Source organism: Nycticebus coucang, chromosome 10 (genome assembly GCF_027406575.1).
Source record: "Nycticebus coucang isolate mNycCou1 chromosome 10, mNycCou1.pri, whole genome shotgun sequence".
Lineage (NCBI taxonomy): Eukaryota > Metazoa > Chordata > Mammalia > Primates > Lorisidae > Nycticebus > Nycticebus coucang.
The window spans coordinates 84,505,782-84,532,376 of record NC_069789.1 but is presented as its reverse complement, the minus strand read 5'-3'; positions in this window follow the sequence as shown (position 1 = coordinate 84,532,376).

Below are 26,595 nucleotides of genomic sequence, written 5' to 3'. Positions count from 1 at the left end.
ACTGTATCTCCCAAACTTTGGTAACCCCTAGTCTAGTTTCTGACTCTAAGAATTTATCTGTTCTAGATGTTTCATATAAGAGGATTCATATTTGTCTTTTGTGTCTGATTTAATTTGCTTAGTATGTTTTCGAGGTTTATCTATGTTGTAGTATATATCATCTATGTTCACTCCTTTTGGGGGAAGAACAGCATTTTATTGTTTGTGTATACCACGTTTTACTTACCCATTCATTTATCCATGGATATCTGTTTCTACCTTTTGGCTATTGTGAATAATGCTGTAGTGAACGTTGTCCTCCTCATATCTGTTTTAGTCACTCTTTTTTATTCTTTTGAATAAATGCCAATGAGTGGAATTGGTGGGTTATGTGTTAATTCTATGTTTACATTTTTTATGACATTCTGAACTATTTTCACACATTTGAACATTTCATATCCCAGCAGCAATGTACAAGGGCTCTAAGTTGTCCACATTCTCGACAATGTGATCCATTAGGCTTTGATAACTTGCTAGTTTTCTGGCACAACATAATGCTCAAATTATCTTGAACATTTATTGCTCAAACTTGGAATCAACCACTTTTCCAAGGAACTCTGTTTTCTTGAGTTGGAAATAGCATTTAGAGGTTATAGTGTGGGTACTAGGTTTACTCATAGATGCTAGGTTTTTGTTGCTTCTGGGCCATTTTAATTCCCAACTTTTCTAGCTGGAAAAGAATTCTGTAAGTAAGAAGGGCCTAAGTGTTAAGGAAGAATCCAGGGCACTGCCACTACAATATAATCTCAAGGTACAGATCAAATTAAGGTTGCGGCTATAAAATCTTGTTAAGACTTCAGAAAAATTTATGGTGGTATCCCATAGATATTCTGAGCTAAACAACAAAAAAACTTCTAAGGATTTCATGAGCATTTTGCCAAAGCATCCCAACTTCAGCCCTCAAAGAGGAAAGAGGCCTCTCTCAAAGAGATTTATAAATGTAGCTTTTGCATAAAGAATGGAAACCCTGATGAGAATCATAGAAAACTCATAAACTTTTAAAAAATGATATTACAATAACTAAGAAAATGCCAGGAAGGCTATGTTAACCAGTATGATGAAAATGTGTCAAACAGTCTATAAAACCAGTGTATGTATGGTGCCCCATGATCGCATTAATGTACACAGCTATGATTTAATAAAATAAATAAATAAATATGATATTACTAATAGAAGTACCATGGGTTTAAACTAAAATACACAGAAAAAGTGCATAAAACTTATTTGGACATAAAGAAGACTAAGAAAGCGACACATCTAAAAAATCAAACTGTTTCCTAAAGAGAAAGGATATTTTGGAGAACACAGCCTAAATTCCAGAAGACAAGCCAAAAACTGAGAATACCATCTCAGGGAACAGATCTGGTCCTTTATTTTGAAACGGTCCATGCTCCCTAGAGCAAGGGCTACTGTGGACATATGCTCAATGGGATTTTAGAATTGCTATGGACTTTCCATTTCTTTCTTTTTAAATAGGAGTATCTATTGTAGAATTTCTATCACTGTCTCATTATTTAATGTTGGGTGTGTGGAAAAGGTGACTTCCTCTCCAGATTGAAAGAGATGCACTTAAGAAGCTTCACCTACATCTGCAGTTGATACAGATCATGAAATGCTAGATATGAACCTGATGACATAATTGGATAAGATTTTGGTGACAGTGGAAGGAAATGGTATATAATTTTCAAATGAGAGTGATATGAATTGCTGTGTCCATAGGAATGAGTGTCATAGCAAACCTCTAAAGATGGCCACCATCAATTCTTCCTCTGCCATACAGACATGCTTCCACATACTAAGTGATAGAATTCTGGTATAGACGTATGACTTGGTTTGAAAAATAGAAATAGTCAGGGCAGTGCCTGTGGCTCAACAGAGTAGGACACTGGCCCCATATGCCGGAGGTGGCGGGTTCAAACCCAACCCTGGCCAAAAACTGCAAAAAAAAAAAAAATAGAAATAGTCAAAGATTCTATGAGTCCATAGCTTAAGAGAATTTGAAAGTTCCACCTCCTCTTCCGTCTTGGAAGCTAGGTACCATATATTGAAAAACCAACTACCCGAGACCATCATGGTTAGTAACTTGGAGAGGTCCCATATAATGAGATAAAGATCAGCTCCCAACTCTTCTGTAGCACTGTACTAGTGAAAACACTGACATTTTGAGCACCAATTGTGAGTAAAGAAGCCATCTTGGATATCTGAGGCTCAGCAGATATCACATGGAACAGATATTCCACCGAACTGTCCAGCTGAGCCCAGCCTAGATAGCAGAATAAGAAAAAAAGTAAATAATTATTCTTTGAAATCCCTGTTTGGGGCACCTAGTTGCAGTAAATAATATATATACATATATTTATATTTATTAAATATATATAATATTTATATTATCAATTATCAGCAATAGGTAACTAAAAACTAATTAAATGAACCTGTTATTTCTTGTATTTCTTTTGTATTTCTACCTGGTTGGTTCTTTTTTTTTTTTTTATAGATTCCATTTCTGCTTGAAATTCCCCATGAATTCATGTATGTTGTTCACCTTCTGGACTAGATTCTTTAATGTACTTACCATAGTCATTTTGAAGTTTTTGTCAGATAGTTTCAATATTTTGGCCATCTGAAGACATGTTTCTATAGACTCTTTTTCTCTTGTTACAAGACTTAAAAGTAAATATCTATTCCAAGAAAAAAGAAAAGTTCATCCTTTTTCTGTCAGGTCATTTTTTATAAAGGGGCTGTTTCTATCAATCTATACTAAACTAAGCATTATTGCAGCTTTAATTATATGGATTTAAATATTATGAGGACAAAATTAGAACTTGTCCTTTATCATACTCTGAAATCGGAACACCAGGGAGACTGGATATTCTTTAATTCTTTGCATTCCAGTCTCCACCTTCCAAAACCCTGAGAGATTTCTATTCTATTGCCTGACCACAAGTTTTGGGGTTATTGAAGAGTTATGTCTTCTCTCTAGCCCCCACTGTAATTTTCCCTACCTAAAGATATTTTTATTCACTCTGGGTTTTTTTCTCCAGTCTTTGAGAAGATGCAGCAATGGATTCAGTAAAGGCTTGAGGTGTCCAGGAGAGATTGTGCTCTATCTTTATTGCTCGCTCTTTCCTTAGCCTTCAGTGCATTTGGTGAAGAGCCAGTGTGCCCTCCAGAGATTTCTACAAATTCTTTCTAGAGTCCAGCCATCAATGGGACATTGCCTTGCACTCAGGGAAGTCCTTATTCATCTAGTTAGAGGATCTGATATTTCCAGCTCACAAGCTCTTCCTTAGCCTTCATCAGGCCACTAGGACATTGGACTTGGTCATCAGACTTGGAAAAGGTCTCTGCCTTTTACTTAGGGAAAATGTGAGGCTCTCCAAGGAATTTCTCTTAGCTTTCTGGCTGTCCTCATCCTTCACATCCTTTCCCTGTGTATATAGTAAAGACCCACGGTGGAGTTAGTGGGTGGTATTGATGTGTTCTCTAACTAAGAATACCATCACACCAGCCCCCATATAATCATTAAAATCCATGGAAAGTTAGTTCTCTTTACCCCAGTCTATGATAAATTCCTCTATTTCTTACTATAGTTCCAGTGATGAACACAGCCAAGTGCTTCCTTTTTCCTTGAATATAACTCATTTGGGATTCTTTGCATCTTCAGCTCCCTGATGGGTTTTAAAATTATTATTTTTATATCTTGCACAGTTTGTTCTTATTGGTAAGGTAAAAAATTAAAAAGGAAGCTGTTTAATGAAGTGACACTTTCAGGTGGCTGTTGTCTTAGTCAGTTTCAGTTCTATTAGCCTCAGTTTCTCCATCTGTAGAACAGCTGCAACCTATTATTCAAAACGATATAACAATTAAATAGTAAACAGTAATAAAAATAGTTCAAAACGGGGAAAACGTTCAAACGCCTGTTTTAATATGGGCACAATCTATCTATCTGCTTTATATGCCTCTTTCTCTGTATGCTCTATGATTTTCTTTCAGTAGTTCCTCAAAATTGTCATGTTCTCTCATCTTTGAACATGCTGTTTCCTTTTCCAGGAACTCTTGTTCCTTCTTCCCTACCTTTGCCTTGCTAAATTTTACATAGGATTCTCCCAGGAAATCTTCCCTGACCCCACCCCTCCAGTTAAGTACTTCTCCATCATAGAACTTATCATGCAGTACTGTAATTGTGTATTTCTATGTGTATATTTGCATTGGACTGTGAATTCTTTGAGAGCAAGACTATGCATGCTTTGTGAGTTGCTGCATTATGGCATGTAGTAGAATCTATACAGTGGCACATAAGCATTTTTTTCATAAATGAGCAAGTGACTCTTAATACTTAATAGTATTATTTCTTCATTTAGAAAATAGTCTTCATGCACCTATTAGAGTCATAGTATGATGCCAGATGCCAAATGACAATGCATATCCCTCCATAACTTACAGCTCCCATCTTCAAGGAACTTATATCTATCCAGAAAGAATAGAGAAACAGAAAAGCTTCAAGAAAAGCTCTACAGCACTTCAGACACTCAATAAAAATAATATGTTCAGATAAGGAGAAAATAATTTTAATCAAGAGAGATAGAATCAGTTATTTTAACAGTACCCATGTTGCTGATAGGAAAAAGGACATAACATCTGAGCATGTTATGCCTTTAGGTTTGGCAATTAGAAGGTTAACAGTGAACTCTGAGAGAGGAACTTCAGGAGCTGGTGACAATAGAAGCCAGATTGCAGGATATTCGAAGTGAAACAGTGGAGAGAAAGCCAAGTCTGTGGAGCCCAGTCTGTGGGGGGAGCCCATGTAGTCAAGCAGTTTGGCAAAGAGAAAACAGAAGACCTTCCTTTTGAAGGCAATAGATCAAGCTGCTTTACTGGCAGATGAGAAGGTTCCCACAGAGAGGGAGAGATTGAAAATGCCCAGGAAAAGCAGAATACCTAATAGGATATCATTCTGAAAGAGGAGATAGGGACCAACCCTTCCCACTGGGGCTGGGAGGGAGTCTCAGGAAGGGGAGATCCTGCTCTTCCTCCTCGAAGACAGGAGAAGCAAAAAGGCAGAGACTTCAAGGGAGCAGGTAGTGAATTAAAAACCTGCCAGATGGTGTCCACAGTTTCAGAAAAGCACAAAGCAATACCATTTTCTGAGAAGGCCAGAGGATTGCTAGAGTGGAAAACTTAAGGAAGGAGATTTAGGACAAATATGTGGACGTGTCCTCTCTTGGAACCTGGTCTATGTCAGATGACTTTGTATTCTGGGTAGATGTCTGAGGAGCCCCTGACACAAAACCTTCTACTGTGATGTGGCTGGTTCCTCCCAGAAAGGCTGATGAGGAACACTTACAATGAAAGTGAAGACATGTTCAAGTGCATTCTATGGAAGGAAGGAAAAATGAACCCCAGGGGAATGTTGAGTCAGATCTCAGTGTAGGTAAGAGAAATTCTGAGTACCTAATAAAAAAGGTCAGCTGAGTACTGAAGGCTGGGACAGGAACTGAGGGCAAATCCAGAAATGGAGACAGGTTTCAGGTCTAGCCTACGGCACTTCAGTCGTCACTATGCAACATCCAAGACTCTTTGGTTATATTCTTGTCAAGCTGTCCACAGTTGTAGCCAATTTGGTCTTTGGCATCAACATGCAAGCAGGTGGCATTTGAGAAGTGTGTCACAGCCACAGGGCTCAAAGTCAATGTCAGGACACTAACACAAGAGAATCTTCCAACCCTAGAAAGGTATTACCACAGCAGTATTAGCACAAAGGGAACCAGTCAAAGCCTTATACCAGAGGCAAGATTCAGCCTAAAGATTAGTCCTTGAGGAAAAAGTAGAATAGGCTAATTATTAGAATTGGGGACAGGAAGGTTATTGTGACTTGAGAATATGACAGATATTGGGCTTCTGTTCTAGTTAGTCACAGAGGCCATAATACATTATTGTTCCTGCCACCATCAGCATGAATACCAGAAATTCCAAAAGAACTGAACCAACAGTAACAAGTCTAGGCTCAGGGCATGGTCTAGATGGAATTTTTGATGAGGAATTCCAGGTCAGTTGATTGGCCAGAGTGAAGCACATAGACGTGAAGCACATAGAAGTAAAGACTATTGACAAGAAGTAGGTTGATACCAAGGCATTCCTGAAAAGAGAGGCATCAGCTATGGCAGTAAATGGTAGGAAAATTAGCAAATTCTAATAACTGAAATAATGAGAGGGAATGAAAAGGGAGGTAAATGTGTTGATGTAGTCAAAGATCCAAAACACAGGAGAAAGCTTATATATATTCCCTGGGAGGAGCAAGCCAGGAGAAGTATCCTTACCTAGAGCCAAGACAGCATGCTGTAGGTAGGATGGGATCATTGTGATTGTCCAAAGGCTTTCTCTGCCCCCAATTTTTAGGACTTTTGCCCAGGCTGGAAAGCCAGGAAGGTCTCAATAGGGGAGTATGGTGCAGAAATGAAAAGAACACAAAGGTTTCAGCACAAGGAAGATAATGTGGTATGTTAGAGACTTTCTGATCTCAAGATATTAGGAGTGGGAAACTACACAGATTGATGAAGATTATCTAGAGGCAAAAATTGAAATGGGCCAAACATAATTATAATTTTCTTACAGTCAACCATCCATCCACTTTCCTTGTGAGGATATATCATTTCACCCATGTGTATGTGGTCTTGGATATGGATATAGGTGAGGGAAAACACAGAAGTGGAGACAGGTATCAGGTCTAATTTGGGGCAGTCCAGTGTACAATAGCCAAGATTAATGGAAGAAGACATCCCAATGTCTGCCTTCCATCCCTATCCTCAATTACAGAAGCTAAAGGGAGCCAAATCCTGGTTCCTCCACACTTCTCCAAGATAGAAAATGGGTATTGGGCCATGAGGTAAGCCAATCAGACTGCAGGGCTTTGAATACTGAACATAAGATAAGGAGGTGGGGATTGGTGCAGACTGAGTGAAGATGATAGGGCCTTAGAAATTAAGCTTCTTTCTCATTTTCTAAGCCTGGTCCTGATGTTTTCATTAATTTTCAGAGCCCTTCATAACTTTCCAATATATGTCTTTTCTGCTTAAAACTGTCAGAGACAGTTTCTACTGTTTGCTATCAAAATCTCTGACTGATGCATTTGGTATGACAGAAAGTCAAAGGGTAAGGACAAACTTAGGTTGCCAGCAAGGGCAATATTGATGCAACTGGCCTTGAAATAGAGATCACACTAAAAGTCAGGAACATATAGAAAGATGTTATTGGTAGGGGTGAAAATGGGCAGTCAAAAGGTTAAAAAAAAAAACAATCGTGGGCCTTGATACTTGATTGTATTAGAGAGAAGGAAACCACACATAAATTAGTAGTGGTTTGGGGAAGGAAAGGGACCTGCTAGCCACCCAGAAGAAAGATCATTACACAGACAATCATCATTAAACATGATAAATGGAATAGTTAAAAACATAAGCTTTGCAGTAAAATTATCTACACTCGAATCCCAACCCTTACACATTATATAAATTCTCTGTGCCTAAGTTCCCTTATTTGTAGAAGGAAGTAATACTTTATATATTGAAAAAAATTAAAATATTTCAGGAATACTAATACATACTAAAAAATTAATTTTTTTATATGAAATGTAAAATGTTATGTGGAAATATAAAGCTATTCACCTAACCTGATCTTAAAATAAGGGAAGAAGTTATTGGAAGAAAGTGATATTTAAACTGAAACCTAAAAGATGAATAATAACAATAACAATAGTCATAATTAATCACATTCATTGAGCTCTTTTCATGTGCCAGGAGTATTATCTTCTTTATTCCTAACAAAAAGCCCTATGAGATAGGCACCGATACTATCCCATTTTATAGATTAAAAAAAAAAAAAACTGATGCTCAGAAAAGTACCTGAACCAAAATCACTCTGCTAACTAGGCAGTGGAGAAAAAGAGAGTGGGAGAAAGGCAGATCTATTAAGCATATTTGAGACCACTAAAAATAAATTTCTGATCTGCAGTCATATGAACCCCTCATTGCCCTAATACAGCCTTTTTAGAGGCAATTTTTCTGTCTATATACATTCTTAGTTTTATAACCTAAGATTTTCAGAGAACACAATTCCTAGAAATGAAATTTTAGTTCTCACTCCACTTTTCAAGAGCTTATATTTTTCATAATCAAAGAGATTGATCATGATAACATTAACGTATTTTTCTCAATTAGATTCTTATCAGAGCCCTTCTCAAAACTGGCTCTCTGAGAATCTGCTCACTTTACCACTGCCTCTAATGGGAATGAGGGAAAAAACATGCTACATGCCCTCCCTGGTGTTCAAAGAGAGACCACATTTGTCCTGCACACTAATCAAAGAAATTTGCTACCATCTTGCCCAATTTGAGCCCTGACTTCATTACTAAAATGTGATGTCTGCTGAGGTGAGGGACTGGGGCAGCTGTTCAACATATGCCTAGCAACACTGAATAGCCCCTTTGGTCCAGCAAGTGAGGGATGTTCCATCCCTTTGAAGCTAAAGGGGAAATTATAAGTAAGCATAAAGTAATTACCTACTTGGAACATGTCCAAGCCATGTTCAATGCAATTGAAAGCCTCTGTCCTTGATGACAACCTTCCCCAGCCTAGGGAGGTCAGAGAACTTGGAATATTTTCACCATTCTATGCTGCAGAGACCTGATCTGCTTTGAAGATCTGTCTAAAATTCACTGAGGTCACCAAGAGGAGGGATTACCACCTTCTCAGTCAAAGAACATCCCATCTCATGAGAGCTAATATCATTTTAAATGCTCTTTGGTTCATGTTAAATATTGCTGCTCTCTCTCTTCCCACATGTACTGATGTACAGAGTGCCTTTCATAGATACTATCCCATTTGAACAGAATAACAACTATGTGAGGGAAAGAGAATATGTATTATTATTGCCACTCCAAAGACCATGAAACCTGATGTTAGAGAGGATGATTGATTGATTGATTAGGGATAGAGTCATGGTCTTCTGAGTCCCGTCATCTCAATGGTTGCTCTCCCTTTATCTCCCTGACTTCAATGCTAATTCCATGATTCCCAGCTAACCCTTATTTGGAGACATCCCAATGCTATTTTGATTTCCTTAAAGGCCTTCAAGAAATTCTTTTTAAAACTTTTTAAAGTAAAATTCACATGAAGTAATGTTTTTTAAGATAGACATTTAGCCTTCTGAATTCTGTGAAGATGATAACTGAGCTTCTGACCATTTTCTGAAATTTAATCTTGGAGTATATGAAGAAGCAGAAGGTAAATATGGATTTTTGAAGCTAAGAAAAAGCAAAAGCATATTAATTGCTTGGGGAGAATGAAAAATGTCTTGAATGTGTAGGTGGGAGGTGTATTGTATTCTGAGACAAAAAGGCCATGAGAGGTAACAGAGAAAAGGAGATGGAAGGAAAGCTTTTCACTGTTGCTATTGTCTCAAAACAATGAATGCAAAAGGTAATATTCAGCTGCTTCTTCGTTGCAGAAGTCCTGTTATAGTCCAGATCATTGGTGTTGACAAAGTAAAATTGAGGCAGTGCAGATACATGCTGGGGTGAAGAGCTGCTGGGGTGAGGAGTGCACTTAACCAGGCACTCTTGGAAGGACACAACTAAAACATATAGTAATGCTATATACATTGGGAAAGACACCCTTGCCTCCAGATAGGTGGAGCCTCATACTAGGGTGCTAACTTGGTAGTGGAGGTGGATGTCATTGCCCACTTCCACCTCTCTCATGAATAGAGACCACTTGCATGATTATGAATAATGGACCTTTAGCATCCTGACCTCCACTCACTCCTACAAACTCCCTCTCCTAGAGGAGTTATAATCTGTGAACAGTAACTCATCCTAGTGCTTCTTCTCCCCAACAATTTAATTTAAAGAAGAAATACTGACCAGGGAGAGGTATCCAGGGGAGAGTCAGGAAAAGAGAATGATATAAAGTATTTTTATGATGCTGATGCCTCTATGCTCTAGGATTCAATGTCTCTCAATTTCTTTAAACTCTAAATGGATAGAGACCAGAGTCTGATATTTTCTCTTTCTCAACAAATACCACCAGAGTAGCTGATATCCACAGAAAAACAAAAGCTTACAAATGCAAATAAAACTGGAGTCTAACAAAAAAAGAAAAAAACAGAGTATCACACACTCGTTGAATCAGAAACTTTTGAAAAAATGAAAAAGGAATGTAACATTGGTGTGATAATTATGCTTAAGAAGATGTGGGAAGATATTAGTAAAACAAAAATAAAACTTTTTTTAAAATCCAGTGAAATATTAGATGCAAAAAAATTTATAGTTGAAATGAAAAATACATTACATGGAATAAATAAAGGGATAGAATAGAGCTAAAGGGAGACTTAGTGAATTGAATGATCAGAATACTTCTAAAAGTAGCAGAAAATAATAAAGGTACAGAAAATATAATTAGAGTAAAATTTAAAGGTAAGAGATCTGGAGGATGAAAGTAGAAGCACTGGTATCCAGATAATAGGATACTAGAAGGAATGGAGAAATAGAAAGGAAAAAATATTTAAAGAGATGATGAAGGAAATTTTCCAAAATAATAAATGGTAGAATTTTTCATAATGAAAAGGCTCATAAAGGACCAAATAGGAGAGAAGAACAAATCCACCTTATTCAGATTATAATAAAATTAAAATATTAAAGCGAAGAAAAAGTACTGAAACCTTCCAGAACAGGAGGGAAAATGGCCCTTGTGAAGTAAAAAGGGTAAGGCTCACATTAGAACATTCAAGAACACTTAAAGCAAGATGATAATGGAAATTTTTTTAAGAGAAGATAATGGAGTGTAATTTGCAAGTATTGAAGAAAAAATAATTTCAAACCTACAATTTTATTATCTTTCAAATATGAGGATATAATAAAAATAGTTTTAACTACTCAAGGACTAAAGAGATTTGATATGCAAAAATCCACACTAAAAATACACTTGCAGGATTCATTCAAATAAGATAAAGAAAAAACAGAGATGCTGTAAGAGGTAGGCAACATAAAAAGAGCTACATCTAAATAAAGGAAATAGAAGGGAATGGAAAGTTTATTTTTTATTTTTCAAGCTGGTTCTTTCAACAGATTAGCAACAAAAAGAGACCTCTGGCAAAATTACTAAAGAAAAGCAGAAAATATAAAAATAAATAAAACACAGGGAAAACCCAGAAAACTATGAACACAGCAGAGATTCAAAGTGAATACTATAAATGAATATATATCAATAATTTTGAGACTGAGAAGACCTAGAAGAAATGGAAGGTGTAAAATGCTAAAATATAAACAGAAGACACAAAAGCAATAAATATTTTTTAAAAAGTAAAAACTGAGTAATCCCTCCCCTCTTCTAAAAAATTTATAATTCCCATTTTCAGATTGTTTTAGAGATACCTTCTACCATATTCCAAATTTGAGCTATTTCCTAAACTATATACAATTTTCAAGAGAATATAAAAGTAAAAACCACTAGGCTAAATTTATGAAACAATAATCAATATTTTCTTTAAAACCAAATAAAAATAATATGAGAAATTAAAATTACAGGCCCACAGCACATTAAATGTAGATGAAAAATTCTTTTAAAATTTCAACTAAGTGACTACAGATGAATGCATCATAATTACATAGTGATTAGATTATTTTTAAAATCTTACCTTTGAGAGATACATAATGAAGCATTTTTTGATGAAATAATAAAATGTCTGGAATTTGCTTCAGATGATCCAGTCTGGGAAATGTGAAGAAGGATCAATAGGTAAAATAAGAAGGACCAAGAGTTGGTAATTATAGAAGTTAGGTGGTGGGTACATAAGAAATAATTACGCTATTCTCTACATTTTTTATTTATTTTTAATGTTATCTAAGAATAAATAAGGAAAATGATATATATAGGACATTCCAGTATTTAAATGGTGGTGTTAAAAATAAGAGACAACTGTGGCTTGCATTAGATCACAGAGAGGTAGCAGAGGCAACCAGGGTACCCACTGACAAGGGCTGCAAAGATGAGAAAGAAGAGAGAGAGAGGACAGTGGTACAGACCAAATCCTAATAAGCCTGGAGCTTAGAGAAAGGGCGAGGGGGACTTCCCTCTCTAACCTCAGTGATGCCAGTAAGGCTAAGCAGTGGGATGCAAAACTCTCACCTCCTGAAAAGAGCCATGAGAGACCAGAGAGCTAGCATTCTTACACTAATCACCACCTCTTCTGCACTTCCTCCATTCTTCACACCTCAGAAAGCAATTTTGGCTCAAGATAACTTGTAGCCATGGCTCTGCCCCCATCATAGGAAATGTGAGAATGTTACGTGTTAGAAAGCCTGTTTCACTGTGGTGGGGTGTATTCCTGGCTGAGCCCACCACTGAGAATGAAGCTGTAGTGGCCAGTGATTGGTGGTATCACCCTTTGGCATCTTGTACAGGTGGGCAGGACCCGGTGCCCCAGGACATAACAGCAGGGCACACACAACATGGCCATACACACAGCAACTGAGTGCTTGACCCTGAGAAGCCTATTGCTCTGTGGAAGGGATGTGTTCCCAGCCAAACCCACCACAGAGAGACAAACCACCTCAGTGGCATAAACTCAGAGGTTCATAAAATCTGCTAGAGCAGGCCAAAAGCCCAGCATTTCTCTCCCTGGCATTGTCAAGGACCATTCTTGAGTGACTCAGAGTCAGGACTATAAGCTAGCCCTAGCACACTCAGCTCTTGATTGGGAGGACAGATATAACAAGGAATCAGTGAAAGAACACTGTAAATCAAAGCGAAAGGACACCCTCAAAAGAAAACAGTAAGTCTTTACCAATGGATTCCAACCTAAACAAAAAGATTAAAATAACAGATAAAGAATTTTTAATATGAATTGTAAGGAAGCTTAATGAAATACAAGATAAAATAGAAATCCAATACAAAGAAGTAACAAAAACAATGCAGAAAATTAATGGAAAAACTCTCTAAAGAAATTGAATTATTCAAGTAAAACCAAACAGAACTGAACTTCTAGAAATGAAAAATTTATTCAAGGAATTGCAAAACACAGTAGAAAGCTTTAAGAATAGGCTAAACTAGGCAAAAGAAAGTATCTCACAGCTTGAAGATAATACCTTTGAGCTAAAGAAGCTGGTCCAAGAGAAAAAAACAGAGAAATAAGACAAACAAACAAAGCCTACAAGAAATGTGGGTTTATATAAAGAAGGCAAACATAAGAATCACAGGCATCTTTGAAGGCAAAGAAGAAAGTACACAGATTAGAAAATCCATTTGAAGGAATAATCAACAAAAATTCATTAGCTCATGTAACAGTCTCTAAGACTCATCATATCCTAGCCCACAAAATTTGTCTCAACAAATTTTAAAAAATAGAAATAATGCCATGTCTCAGAATACAGTGGAATAAAACCAGAAATCAATTTCAACAGAAACACTCTTCTACACACAAACCGTGGAAACTAAGCAAGCTACTGCTGAATAACAGCCAGGTCAGGAGGAAATTAAGACAGCAATCAAAAGATTCTTCAAACTAAATGATAAAACAGACAAAAATCATCAAAATCTTTGAGATAGCTGTAAACCAGTATGGAGAGGAAAATTCATAACCCCTAAATGCCTACATCCAAAAGACTGAAAGATCACAAATCAACAATTTAAGAATCATCTCAAGAAACTGGAAAAGGAAGAGCAACCCTATATCAAACCTAGCAGAAAAGAAATAACCAAGATCAGAGCAGAACTAAATGGAATAAAAAACAAGAAAATAATGTATAAGATTAATAACACAAAACTTGGTTCTTCAAAAACATAAACAAAATTGACAGTTCTCTCACTAGATTAACCAGAGGCAGAAAATAAAGGATTCTAATAAGCTCAATCAAAAATTTAAAAGGCGGTCATCTATAAATATAATACACCACCATAAATAAAATAAAAAACAAAGACCATATGATTCTATCAATTGATGCAGAAAAAGCTTTTGATAACATCCAGCATCCTTTCATGATTAGAATACTTAAGAAAATAGGCTTAGATGGGACATTTCTTAAACAGAAGCCATCTACAGCAAACCCACAGCCAAGATCATACCGAATGGAGTAAAATTGAAAACACTTCCACACAGATTTGGAACTAAACAAGAATGCCCATTGTCACCACTGCTATTCAACATAGTAATGGAAGTCCTAGCCACTGTAATCTGGCACAAGAGGGGATCAAGTTTCAAATGGGGTCAGAGGAGGTTAAACTCTCATTCTGTATGGATGACATGATTTTATAACTGGAAAACCCTAGGGAATCAACTACAAAGCTCTTAGAAGTGATCAAGGAATATAGCAGTATCTCAGGATACAATATCTATACTTACAAATCAGCAGCTTTTATATATGCCAAAAATAGTCAAGCTGAAAACATAGTCAAGGATCTCTTCCTTTTACAGTAGTGCCAAAGAAGAGGAAATATCTGGGAATGCATCTAACAAAGGAAATGAAAGATCTCTATAATGTGAACTATGAGACCCTGAGAAAGGAAATAGCTGAAGATATAAACAAAAGGAAAAATATACCACACTCATGGCTGGGAAGAATCAACATTGTTAAAATGTTCATACTACCCAAAGCAAAATACAGATCTAATGCAATCCCTATCAAAACACCAATGTCATACTTTAAAGAACTTGAAAAAATAGTACTTAATTTTATATGGAACCAGAAAAATCCTTGAATAGTCAATACGTTGCTAGAAATAAAAATAAATCAGGAGGCATCATTTCACCAGACTTTGGCCTATACTATAAATCTATAGTGATCAAAATAGCATACTGGCACAAAAATAGAGATGTAGATATATGGAGCAGAATAGAGAACCAGAAATGAACCCAAGCACGTATCATCATTTGATCTTTGATAAGCCTAACAAAAACATACAGTGGGGAACAGATTCCCTATTTAAAAAATGGTGCTGGGAGAACTGGCTAGCAACCTATAGAAGACTGAAACTGGACCCTCACCTTTCAATGTTAACAATAATTAATTCTCATTGGATAAAAGATTTAAACTTAAGACATGAAACTAGAAAAATACTAGAAGAAAGTATAGGGAAAATGCTTGAAGATATTGACCTGGGAAAATATTTTCTGAGAACCCTCCTGGCAATTGAAGCAACACCAAAAATATATTATTAGAATCTGATCAACCAAAAAAACTTCTGCACATCTAAAGGCACTGTAATTGAAACAAACAGGCAGCCTTCAGAATGGAAGAAGATTTTTGCAGGTTATGTTTCTGACAAAGGTCTGATAACTAGAATCCACAGAAAACTCAAACTAATTAATGAAGAAGAACAAACAACCCCATTTCTTTGTGGTCAAAAGACTTGAACAGAAACTTCTCTGAATATGACAGGCACATAGCCTGAAAACACATGAAAAAATGCTCATCATCTTTAATCATCAGAGAAATGCAAATCAAAACCACTTTGAGATATCATCTAACTCTACTAATATTAACCCACATCACAAAATCCCCAAACTCCAGATGTTGGCATGGACGTGGAGAGAAAGAAACACTTCTCCACTGTTGGTGGGACTGCAAACTAATACAGCCTTTTTGGAAAGAATTATGGAGGATTCTCAAGGAACTGAAAGTTGACCTACAGTTTTATCCTGCAATATCATTACTAGGTATTTACCCAGATGAACAAAAATCATTTTACAACAAAGACATTTGCACCAGAATGTTTATTGCAGCCCAATTCACATTAGCAAAGTTGTGTAAACAGCCTAAGTGCCCATCGACCCATGAATGGATAAACAAATTGTGGTTTATTTATACCATGGAATACTATGCAGCCATAAAAAAGATTGAGACTTTACATCTTTTTTTTTTTTTTTGTAGAGACAGAGTCTCACTGTACCGCCCTCGGGTAGAGTGCCGTGGTGTCACACGGCTCACAGCAACCATATTCTTCTTAGTAAAATATCTCAAGAATGGAAACAAAAGTATCTAATGCACTCAATACTATTATTAAACCAATATATAAACACTTACACATTCATATGAATGATTAAATACAAAGATAGTCCAGAAAGAAAGGAGAGGAGGGCGGGGAGAGGGAGAGAATAGGGAGGGAGGAGAGTGAGTAGAGGGACGGTATTTGGCGGAATCTCACCTAATGTACACAATGCAAAGGTACATTTCAAAACAACTAAGAGTATAATATAAATGTCGCACCACAAAAATAAACGAGGTCATGGTTATGTTAATTAGTTTGATTTAAGCATTCCACATTGTATACAGAATCATCACATTGTATCCCATAAAGGTATACAGTTATGATTTAGTAAAAATTAAGTTAAAAAATTAAAAAGGAGAAATTACAACTGCTACTGTGGAAATACAAAACATTACCTCTGAATCCTATAAAAATCTCTATGCACATAAACTTAAAAATGTGGAAGAAATGGACAGATTCTTGGGAACACACAGCTTCTTTAGGCTCAATCAAGAAAAAATAGAAAAGCTGAACAGATCGATATCCAGTATTCAAACTGAACAAGCAATAGAAAATCCTCCAACGAAAAAGTCCCAAACCAGATGGTTTTACATCCAAATTTTACCAGATCTTTAAAGAACTAGTACCTACACTGCAGGGATTATTCTGGAACATCGTGAAGAAAGATATCCTTCCCAACTCATTTCACAAAGCCAATATCACCTTGACAACAAAGCCAGGAAAGAACACAACAACAAAAAGGAAAACTACAGATCAGTTATGAATAAGATGCAAAAATTCTCAATAAAATCCTAGCAAACCAAATTCATCTGCATATCAAAAAAAATAATTCACCATGACCAAATGGGCTTCATCTCAGAGATGCAAGGATGGTTCAACATACGCAATCTACAAATGTAATTCACCACATAAATAGAAGCAAAAACAAAGACCATATGATCCTCTCAATAGATGCAGAAAAAGCATTTGACAAAATCCAGCACCCTTTTATAATAAGAAGGCTTAATGAAATGGCATAGATGGGATTTATGTCAAAATTATAAAAGCTATATATGACAAACCCACAGCCAACATCATGAATGGACCAAAGGTAGGAAGGTACCACAAATGGAAGGATATTATTAGTTCACCATTCATCAACATATTTCAAAAATAAAAATATAAGAACTGCATATGTGTATGTGTCATATGGTCTTCTTAAGAGATAAACAGTGAACAGCTGAGGTAGGACAGTTAAACATACAAGGCAAAATTACCTGTGGTTTGCAAATAATTAAAGGACTCTTGCTTTGGTTCATGTTTCACACATTGGTTTGGTCTCTGGACTACTGTCTTCATCACTCCTGCTTATTCTCACTTCTCTAAACCCTTCCTGAGAGCCTGGGATAGAGCTCTACAACTTTTCGCAAGAGGCTGATAAGGACTGACATAAGCAAATGATGATTCATACCAGGATCATTATAAACACTTTCCTAGGCCCCCAAACATTTTTCACTTTAATGCTAAATTATAAAATAAAGCTTTATAATCCTAAATTCTAAAGGAAACAAAAAGATAAAAACTTTTATTAGTGGACAAATTGATAACACCAATGATTTCTACAATATCCAAAGCATTTTACCCTTAGGTTTAAAGCTTAGCTACTCTAGGACTGTTGTTTGTCTTTCTCCTTCATTATGCTTTGCCCTTCTAATTTGTTCAGAAAGCCAGGCGGGAAGCAAAAATTATATAACTTGTCTTTCCTATAAATCCTCATACACTGCTAGGGATTTACTGCACCTTGAAGGATACCATCTTCACTGCTATGAGGGCTGAGCTCCTGATATGTTGGCATTAACCTTTTTCCTCCAACTATTTTCTCCCCTTAAGGGAAGCCTTTCCATCACTGCTGAGCCCATATATATCCACTCTTCACTATGTTCAGACTTGCAAAGCCAGGTATGGTACCCAAACTGCTCTATATTTGGCAGAGTGGTTAGAAACAAGTGGCACTTTGCAGAAACCCTTGGTCTCCCTGCTACTCCAATGCGTAGGATTGGTACTGGAGCCAGTTGCCAGTTCCAGAATTCTGCACCATCACATATGAGTCTCTTAAACTCACACCTATGAGAATAGTACCTTTAATAAATCTCTTCAAGCTATCCTAATCAGATTTTTTCCATCTGTTCCCTACTGCAACCTTGCCGAGGTACCCAACCTGCTCCATATTTGGCAGAGTGGTTAGAAACAAGTTCATTTTTCTCTGATGACCCTTTTAGGCCTTCTGTAAACACTCAGAATGTCAAATATTGATATTGATTAGGAGCCAAGAACCAAAGTTAAAAACAAAACTGTTTCAGGGTTCTGGTCTGAGATCACCCAAAATATGCCAGGAGTACCTTTGAGAATGACTATGAAGTTTTCCTCAATTTGTTCCCAGTGGCACCACCAGCCCTCATGAGGACATTTTACCAGAGACTACCCTCTGTGCTTTTATTGATTTCATTACAATTGTAACAGGTTTATGTTTCACTGTTAAGAGTTGAATAAAACTTTACCCATAAAAAGTAAATCATCACAAATCCCTAGACAAATGGAATGGTCTTAGCATCATAATATTAATTTATAGGGCATGTGAGGTATAACATTCATCTGCAGAGCATCTCAGATTAAAATGACTAATAGGGTTAAAGAATTGTTGGGCGAGGCTGAGAAAGAGCCAGTCTAGAAGACAAATGTACCAAATGGATATCAATAAGCTAAACACAGAGATCACTTCACCACACTCCTGGGCGCCAGACAACACAGGGGTGAAATACAGCAGCTGTTACTGCTAAAGCAGAGTCTCAATTTAAGAAAAAGAATAAAGAAAAATAGCCTGCCCACAAACACTGCACAAGGGGATTTTGGAAGGCACAGTACAATGAATACAATCAGACTCACTCAGGAAAGCCATGGAGTTTCATCTCATGCCCCTTGGCATTGTCTCTCTAACCACACCATTTCCTAAAGGCAAGACATGGAACTTCCTTTTTAATATACCTCCCCTTCGCTGTATACATAACACACAGACACATGTGAGGCAGTGTTCAAGGGTAGCTGCCAGACATTCATTCAACAACAGTGTCCTACCATGTTCCTGGTACTGTGCTAGGCACAGAGAAGGGAACAGTGAATAAAACAGTCCCTGCTCTCATGGTACTGGCACAAAAGTAGAGACATAGATCTATGAAATATGATAAAAAATTTAGAGATGAACTCAGTCACATATTGTCATTTAATCTTTGATAAGCCTGACAAAAACATACAAAGGGGAAAAGAATCCTTATTTAACAAATGATGCTGAGAAAACTGGTTATCCACATGTAGAAGTCTGAAACCGAACCCACACCTCTCACCACTGACTAAAACTGATTCTTGTTTGATAAAAGATTTAAATTTAAGACACAAAACAATAAACATTCTAGAAGAGAGTGTGGGAAAAACACTTGAAGATATTGGCCTGGGAAAAAACTTTATGAGGAAGACCCACCCCCCAGCAATTGCAGCAACATCAAAAACAAATAACTGGGATTTTATCAAGCTAAGAAGCTTTTGCATAGCTAAGGATACCACAAACAAAGCAAACAGATAGCCTTCGGAATGGAAGAAGATTTTTGCATGTTATGAATCTCACAAAGGCCTGATAACTAGAATCTACAGAGAACTCAAATTAAACAATAAGAAAAGTGCAAACAACCCTCTCTATAAGTGGGCAAGAGATTTGAACAAAAACTTCTCCAAGGATGACAGACACTTCTCCAAGGCCAACAAACACATGAAAAAATGCTCATCATCTTTAATCATCAGAGAGATACTCTGGTTTCTCTTCAGATCATATAATCTTTTGCCTTTTAATCATCAGAGAAATGCAAATCAAAACCACTGTATGATATTATATAACCCCAACAAGATTAGCCCATATCACAAAGTCCCAAAATACCAGATGCTGGCATGGATGTGGAGAGAAGGGAACATTCTACTCTGCTGGTGGGATTGCAAACTAATACAGCCTTTTTGGAGAGAAGTATGGAGAATCCTCAAAGATCTAAAAGTAGACCCTCCATTTGACCCTGCAATCCCATTACTAGGTATCTGATACCCAGAAGAATAAAAATCATTTTACCATAAAGACATCTGCACTAGAATATTTATTGTGGCTCAATTCATAATTGCCAAGTTGTGGAAGCAACCTAAGAGCCCATCAACCCATGAATGGATCAACAAAATGTGCTATATGTATACAATGGAATATTATTCAGTCATCAAAAAAGATGGAGACTTTACACCTTTTACATTTACCTGGATGAAGTTGAAATACATTCTTCTTAGTAAAGTATCACAGGAATGGAAAAATAAATATCCAATGTACTCCATACTAATATGAAATCAATATATAAACAATTACATGCTTATAATAACAATAAAACACTAATATACTCCACTTCAGTGGTAGAGAGAAGCAGGAGGGTGGGGAGGGGAGAGGACGTATGGCAGAAGGAGGGAGGGCATGAGGCGGGATCTCACCTAATGTGTACATTGTAAGGGTGTATAACATGCCCTCTAGGTGAGGGGCTCTTCTACAAATGGATCTTTATCCTGGAAGTGAGAACAGTATAACCTAAAGATTGTACCTTGCTATTAATTTGATTTAATTAAAAAAATTTTTAATAAATAAACAAAAGTAAAAAAAAAGAATAATCCCTGCTCTCGTGAATCATACATTCTAGTTGGCTATGTTGTGGGTGGGCTGAGGGAAAGATAGCAAATAATAAACAAATACATGAGATGTCGAGTAGTAACAAAAAAAGGGTTAAGGGGAAGAAAATCAACCAAGAGAAATGGGGGGTGCTGCTTAGAAAGTCTAGACAAAGAAGATAGAAGCCAAGAGAGCTAGATAAATCAGGGGTGGCCCTCTCCACCACAGTACATATTCACAGTTCTAACTATAGTGGTCTACAGCAGGTGTACTTAGTCTACAACAGATGCTAATTAAATGATGGAGTCTGAGTGACCATGAGTAGACTATCCTTCAACCTCTCCTAGAATGACCCCTTGGAGTGTCTTGGAGAAAACATTGTGTTGCCAGCACTACCCTCCGTGAGCCTGATTTTATATACTCTATTTGAGCATGAGATTCAATGACAGATAAAATTCTATAGCAAGGAGTCAAGAAGAAAGTAAGTGACAGGTACCAAGTGAGTCCCACAGGTTATTAACCTGTCACCAAGAAAATAAGGATGATAAGAGTTTTTATCTGCAAAGCCCTAGTCTCCAAGGAAATCACAGGTCTCTTTTCAGTTTGGTTTTTAGTGTAATTAAACATCAAGACATCCCTTAGAGTTTCAAAGAAGCTCTCTTTGGCTGCACTTCATAAATGGTAAAACAGAGGCCCTGAGACACTCGGCAACTTCCCTGTCTAAGGGTAAACTGTGGCTGGAAGAGGAAAACCATAAGGTGAAGGCAATTGGATACATTACTAAAAGGGAAACACACACACACCCCCCAGTCTATTGCAGAGAACATTGAAAGTAGGGGACTTCTGCCTGAACATTATATAAATCAGTATTTTTCAACATTTTTAACCTCATGGCACACTTGAACCTATAGTTAAACTTCTATGACATACTTAAATAATGTTGATCAAAAAAATAAAAAATAAATAAATTTACTTACTGTGCTTTGAACTTCTTTTTAAAATACTTTAATTAATGATATTTAAAATTTTTTGCAGCACACTTAAGGTCCTCTCACCTCACACTAGTGTGCCACAGAACACTCGTTGAAAATTACCGGTATAAAGGAATCACATATGCCTAATAATTATTTCCCTCTCACTACCCTTAGAAGGCCTTTCTAAGATTATTGATGTAGTTTGAGGGATGATATGTCATATTTGAAAGAACACATAGGTCATTCAAATGAACACATTTTGTAAGAACCTAAAGAAACATATGTGTGTGTGTGTGTGTGTGTATATACACACACACACACATACACACACACAGGACATGGTGGTTCATGCTTGTAATTGTAGCGCTCTGGGAGGCCAAAGCAGGAGGATCACTTGAGGCCAGGCATTCAAGATTAGCCTGAGCAAGAGCAAGACCCCCACCTTTATAAGAAAACAAAAAAGTTAGCTGGGCATGGTGGTGCGTGTTTATAGTTCCAGCTACTCAGGAAGCTGGAACAGAATTGCTTGAGCCTGGGACTTCAAAGTTACAGTGAGCTATGATGATGCCACTGCACTATAGCCCCAATGACAGAGCAATATCTTATCAAAGAAAAAGAGGAGAGACAGAAGGAATGAAAGGAAAGAAAGGGAGGGAAGGGGACGGAGGGGAGTGAGGAGAAGGAAGGAAGGGAGGGAGGGAAGGAGGGAAGGAGGGAGGGAGGGAGGGAGGGAGGGAGGAAGGGAGGAAGGAAGAAAGGAAGGAAGGACTTATTATATTAAAGATTTGTAAATAGTTGCCAAAGGAGGTGGAGGGAGGATGGCTGAACCTGAGTATTGGAGAAAGAGAGAATAAATAAGTAAATAAAACAAAAAGGAGTGGTCTTGGTTTGTATCAATGATGATGAAGTATATGATTAGCCCAATCCTTTGCAACAGAGGTTAAAAAAAAAAAATCAAACAAACAACATATGTATGGGAGTTAAACAGATCTATTTTGACTATTGACCCAGTAACTCAATGGCAAATTCTTCAGTAGCTCTGAAACTCAGTGTCCTGATATGAAAAGTGGAGATACTAATATAAACAACCCATTTCAATTGTTTTCAAAATTATCAGCACACGGGAGGAACACTATGGGAGACACCACCAGTCTCCACGTCAATATACAACTATCTTTTCTTTTCTGGGTGTACACAAGATTACAATACTTAACCACCTTGAAGTCAGCAGAATCCTGTACTGGTTCTGCTAGATACTAAGTAAAAATGAAATACCATATCCTGTCCAAGCTGAGTCTATCAAGTCTCAGTAAGATTCACCAGCTTCCCTCTCCTTTGGTGAAGAGTTTAGAGGTCATGAATCAGCCTGGTTAAATGAGTTGCTACACAGAGGAGAGGCTCCTGGTTAGTTGCTAAAACACACTGGATTTTGCAAGAGCAAGAAATATACTTCTATTGCCAAGTCACTGTGTTCTTGGGATTGTTTGTTACTACATGGTTCAGCGTGATGTGACTTATACACATATGGTAATCATGAGTGTCCTCTATGCTGCAGCCAGGACCAGCTGACACAGATCCTACAGGACATGAATACCAGGAGGAAATCAAGTATCGATCTATTGGCCCCTAGAACTTTCAATGTGAGGTAAGGGCCTGGGCATGAGGAGCTGGAAATGAGCCATGTCTGCTCCCAGAATTCAGAAAGCTCAGTTCCTGCTCAGGTATCACTGTACATCTGACTGGCCTACTTTGGAGAAGGAGCTCACCCTTAATCCATAGCATTCTCCCCCAGATTACCCAGACCCTTTTGCACTTTTCCCCAGGAGCCACTAAAGCCCGGAACAAATCCCCTTATGTGAAGATTTTACAGTAACCCTCCCCTGCCTCAGAGTAATAGGGATTGTCTGTTATCTCTACTTAGAAAATTAAAGTTTTACTTGGCTGAAGCCAAAAGGTAATACAATTCTATAATGCTGTAGCTTCATCTGTTTATTACTTACCGTTTGGAGAGAAAACAATAAATAAAATATTGCGCATGTAATATCCCCCTTTCCCTCTAGGAACTTGTATAAGCTCCAAATTTTCTAAATAACCTCCATGTGAAGTAATGTTTGCAAACAGTCCAGCAGCTTTTTTATGACTCTCTCATTAACCTTTTCAACCCTCAATTCCTGTTTCTTAGTTCAGGTCGCTTCCATTTAATAACACTGGTACACACAATTGCACCATCTAAAATAATAAAATGGACATATTCTCACACATACCCAAAGTGTGTCAGCCCCCATGTAATTACAGGACTACAAAACATTAAGTGCGGGCCACTAAATATAGAGGGGTTCTTCTGAATGGACAACATTAGTCACAGAAAAACTGATCTTGGTAGTTGTATCTAGCAGCTGGTTTCCTACCCCAAGACCTCTCCATTCATCCCCCCCTCACTGTCTTAAGAAAATGCAGAAACCAAGAACTGCTGAGAAGAAGAATCAAAAAGCAGAAGCAGATTCTAACAGCTTTGCAATCTGCTGATTGTAAGAGTTTCCAGTTTCCCAGGAAGAAGCAAATGGATTGTGAGGATGTTGGGAATCTCAGGGGGCAACTGCTTGTAGCAAGTGCAGCCTGACATCTCCCATCCCCACTTCTCCTCACCTACTGCTCTGGCTCTGCTCAGCCACAGCATTGCACCAGATGAGCCAGAGGGAGCCTAAGCTTTGGGCATCTCCATTTCCTGCAGACCCATGAAAAGTCATTTCCATCCCAGGCCCACAGTCTCCCTGGTGTGCCTCTCTCGGAGGCTGCCATTTCAGTCTTAGCCTCTGGCTCTTTCTTCCTTCTCATTGCTTTTCTCAACTCCATTGAAACAGGAGAAGATCCTATAATTCTATGTCTGTCACTATTTGACAAAAACACCTTTATAATTGCACATTAGTTCCCCCAGACACTTTTAAGCCTCTTATCTTTAATTGTGGAATTAAGGATTTTATCTCCATAAAAGGCATTTCATGTATCAACTAAGCAATGTGCAGGGTGGAGGTGGAAGGGAGCCTCCCACAGCTCCTAAAAACCATACTAAGTCTTGGTGGGCCCAGAGGTAGTGTCGCTCCAGGCGTGTGAGGGACAGAGGGCAAGGAGGAGATACGACTCAGAAAATACTGCAAAAGTCCTGCTGTCTTCCTCTGGGCTGTCCTCAGAAGAACATATCTGGGCTGTTCCCTCAAAAGTTCTTTTCTGTGATGGTTGCAGGGGAAAACATCCTGAAATCACTGTTTCTTGCACTTTAGCCCTTAAGTCTGACACCCTCTACCTCCCTTGGTCTTCTGGTATCCTCTCCCGCCTACCCCTGGTCCTACACAGTCCAGCTCTCTATCTCTTCCTCTCCCACCTTGGAGCCACCATCAATGACAAGTCTGTGCCTCTTCACCAGATTCAGCCCCCCAACACAGCTGCCATTTTCTCCCTAGAAAGACTGTCCACTCCCACAAAGCACATAGTTGAGTTCTCTGCCTTGAGATCATTAGCAAAGAGACAGCTGGAATATGAAAGAAGAAAAGGAGCGCGGGACTTCCTATTGTTCAATGACATTAAGTGACCCTAAGTTATCACAGAAGGAGCTTCAGCCAACAAGAGGGGCCAAGGGTAGAGATGGCAGAGGTGTCAGAATCCAAGCAAGGCTATTTTCCACTTTCCCTGCACAAGCAAGTGTGTAAGAAAGCATGTGCTGAGGGGAAACTGACATCTTTGAAAATAATTATGGTTACCGAGAAACTTTAAAAGTGAGAAAAGAAGTGAAACTGTGGCTAGCTAAATGTAATACTAATTATAGACTTTATGCAAATTATTTCTAATTATCATGCAACACAATAATAATGTCTATCACTATAATGTGTCAAATTAATTTTCTCATAAGTTTTCCATAACAATTCTGAACTTTCTTCATGTACAAGTTCTGTAAGTAAAAAGAATATAAATTTAACAAGATTACATTGTCCTCTCAAATCCTTTGTCCGTATTTCAACATGGCTGTTTACCTTTCTCTGTAATGATTTCTCAATGGCCTTTGTACACTGTATAGAGATAGTCTATGAGGCTATAGAGAAACAGGTCAAAGTTCTTTATATGAAATTATGCTGTACACCAGGCATCCTCAAACTGTGGCCCGCGGGCCACATGAAGCCGTGTGAATTGTATTTGTTCCCGTTTTGTTTTTTACAAAATAAGATATGTGCAGTGTGCATAGGAATTTGTTCATAGTTTTTTTTTAAAACTATAGTCTGGCCCTCCAACCGTCTGAGGGACAGTGAATTGGCCCCCTGTTTAAAAATTTTGAGGACACCTGCTCTACACACTTACTTCCCATGTAATGTATGTGCCTGCTCACAATTTTTTTTTAAAACATAGAAATAAATATCCATTATATCTAAGTGCTGAAACCTGGAATTCCTTTGAACAGGAAATAATCTTTCATCCCACAATTATAGATAAAAGGTTTACAAATGCAGAGAGCCCTAGAGAGAATACATTAGTGTGTTTCAGGTCAATGTGTATGATGATAACAGAGTCTTTCCTAGGTTTATGGGAAATTTAAAAACAGCAGAGAGCTGAGCATGGTGGCCCATACATATAATCCCAACACTTTGGGACAATCCCCTGAGGTCAGAAGTTTAAGACCAGCCTGAGCAAGAGAGTGACCCCCATCTCTAGTAAAAATAGAAAAACTAGCCAGGCATTGTGGCAGGCACCTATAGTCCCAGTTACTCAGGAGGCTGAGGCAAGAGGATCACCCCACCCAGGAGTTTGAGGTTGCTGTGAGCTATGATGCCATGGTACTCCTCCC